The sequence below is a fragment of the Brienomyrus brachyistius genome, unplaced genomic scaffold (assembly GCF_023856365.1).
Source record: "Brienomyrus brachyistius isolate T26 unplaced genomic scaffold, BBRACH_0.4 scaffold35, whole genome shotgun sequence".
Lineage (NCBI taxonomy): Eukaryota > Metazoa > Chordata > Actinopteri > Osteoglossiformes > Mormyridae > Brienomyrus > Brienomyrus brachyistius.
The window spans coordinates 1686260-1689407 of record NW_026042310.1 but is presented as its reverse complement, the minus strand read 5'-3'; positions in this window follow the sequence as shown (position 1 = coordinate 1689407).

Below are 3148 nucleotides of genomic sequence, written 5' to 3'. Positions count from 1 at the left end.
CTTTTATGAGATGTCTCACCTTCACTTCATGTTTCCATCGGAGGTAAATCAATTAATCAATTGGATGTTCGTTAATATATAGCGTATTCTAGCAGGGTGTTGACATAATTCCAGAAAAGACTCAAAAAACGAAAAACGTATGCAATACAGGGAGACCAACTATTGTATTCCTCCCGTTGCAGGCCTGATCCATCCTACTGTACGTTCTGATATAAGCCTACTGTTGTTATTGTGAGATGCTGTTTTGTAGCTGCACGAAGTTCCCTAACGGGACCTGTGCAATCATACTCGGCAGCGGAGCACAGTGGGATGCATCCAGTCTATTTCTGACTTAATTAAATCCAGGATTAATTAATATATTGTTTTCTTTTTCAGGGAAAATTGCCTTAATGGAGTTTATGTTTACCTTGACTGCTGCGAAGCTTGGGTGTAGACATACTGACATCCATCTGTCTGTGCCGTCGAGGAAACGATGTACATACCCATCTGTTTCGGCAGTCTGGGGGCACATACGCACGCAAACACATGGACAGTTTTAGATATAGAGATTCATCTAAGTTGAATTTCTCTGGGCCGTAGGAAGTAGGGCGGAGTCACAAGAGAACGTCCACATGAACATTGGGAAAACGGGCCGCTCTCGCGCAGCGGGTAGTGTGCAGGATTCGAACCCACAACCCTGTAGGTAAGTCAGTGCTCCCGCTAGTTTGATCAGCTGGCTGAAGTGAGATTTTCAATTCGAGACAATTCTGCACACGCATTTACACGTACAGTATGTAAGAGCTTTATTAATTAACAAATAGTCTGTAGGGTTTGCTAACTACCCAAACGGTTTTTATGTAGCTAATTTTAGTTGTATAATGGAATAATACAGATTTGTTGTAGGATGTCTTGCGTGAGCGTTGCAGTCTGAAAGCAAACGCTAGATGCGTGAGGTTTGTGAACCCTGTGTAAACACAAAACCATTCAAAGCCCAGGAGGCATATAGGCAAGCTTGCTCACTGGTGCTGAACACTGCAGCGTGGTGCCAGTGGTTTGTGAAGTCGGGGCACCCTCGGTAGGTGGCGCCCCAAGTGGCCGTCTAAAGGGTTGATCAGCACTGGGTAAAACGATATAGTAGCGCTCCAAAGATTGCGTTATATTAACAAGGGCTTATCAGGGAAAAGGATGTATATTCATTGAGAGCTCACCAGAAATAAGGTGATATTTACACTGGTAAATTACGGAAACGGTGAGAGAATCCCCATCTCAGCATGATAATGCAGGGCTGATGCTCACTTCAATATTGAACATCGCCGGAGCGGTACAGCGCAATCTGTCTGTAGATCAGTTCAGCGCCCTAAGTCGCGCCCAGCTAACGCCGTCATGTTTGTATTTCGTCTGCGACCTGCGTGTTTTCCATGCTGTCTCTACATTTGCAGCGTCGGAGATCGCTGTCTGTTACCGGTGCGGACGCGGGTCGCACCGCTCACACCGGGCGGTATTAAAAACCGAAAAATGCCTCTGCTTTCTAAAGCTTCAGAAGAGCCTGAAATCTCAGTTTTTGTTATATCATTAAAAATAAACAGATCAATATTGTCGCTTTATATGCAGCCAAAATGTATTTTTACGCGAAAGTTTTAAAATTGTTTTCATGTGCAATGGAAAAGTATTTTGAGCGGTTCCTGGATTTTTAACATTGTTCAGGGACATACATTGCGTACTGGCGTGGTTCATAATTGCCATGGCGATCCATAATGCACCTTGCCCTGAGAAAATGAGAGAATCCAGCCATCTATTAGGTCAGAAATGTGTAGGTGCTGAGGAGAGACTAGCTGGTCTCCATTAGCCATGTGCTGGGCTGCTGATAAGACCTGGGCTTGAGTTGTCATTGGTCACGGTGGGTAAACAAGAGGCTCCTTCCTTAATCAGGCCCCTGTAGCTCCTGGCAATGCGCAACCGATGGTAAGGGGACAGGCAGAGTGTTACACTAAGTCAAGATTGGTCGTTCCAAGGGGTTACCTCTATCCACACCGAGATTCCAGATTCAAAGTTTTATAGTCATGCATCAAGAGTACAAGGTATACTAAGTCCAATGGGAAAAGATGACAAGGTCAGTACAGTAAATAAAAACAAATAAAATAGACAGTAAATCTAAAATAAACAAGGTGTCAAAACTTGAGGGATGAAGGACACAAGGGCAGGTGTTGTGGCGAAACTAAAGCGGCTTATTGAACTAAACGAACAAAGTCTGGAAAGAAATAGGACTGCAAAGCGTCCGAAAACAGGAGGACAGGAAAGGGGACATATGCGACAGGAAGGTTCAACGTTAATAACCAGACTGGGGCAGACAAGACAAACAGGTATTTAAATACAAGGATTAACGTGGGGTAACAAGGAACAGGTGCGGCTCATCAGGGCCACGTTAGGGAGGATCAGGTGTGCTGGGCATGACACAAGGGGTGGTATATTGAAACTGGACAGCATCATAGTGTCACTGTGGCTGTAGTGGTTAAGATTCGTGGCAGATTCAAAGCAGTACAGTGGCAGGTGGGGAATAATGAAGACAGTAAAGCACTAATCCTGAAATTAATAACTGCTGAGCAGTCTTACGACCTTAGGATAAACGACCGTATACCTAGATCTTGTAGCGCGAGTAAGAGTGGTTCACTAGTCAAAGAAATTTACAGACAGGGTAGGACCAAACACAGCCCGGTCTCCATCTTCAGCCGGGGGCCTCCCGCACCCCTGAGCTGTATGTGTTTAGCATATTTGCACAGCTGCTCTCATTTCCATTCTTATGCTTCCCTGTCAGGCTCTGCATCCGCTGAGTCTCCCGGACCAGCACCGGGCAGATAGCTAGAAATCACATTAACCTTTAAATGTTAAAATCAATGCTCCGGCCTTAATTGGTTTTTTTATTTCATTCCTAATTAGTTCACAATGAGGACAAATTTATGTTGCGACATATTTTACTTTTCATCCGCCATGCTGATAGTTCGGTTTTCATAGCAAATAATGAACTAATGCATGTTTTCGCCATAAATCCGCACTATATAAACACAGGCCAGGCATCTATCTGATGAAACAGCTTTAGTTTTTACCCACTGAACATTGTTTTTGACATGTTTTGTTCATATCTTGTTATGGAGAAGTCTGTCACATAATATGT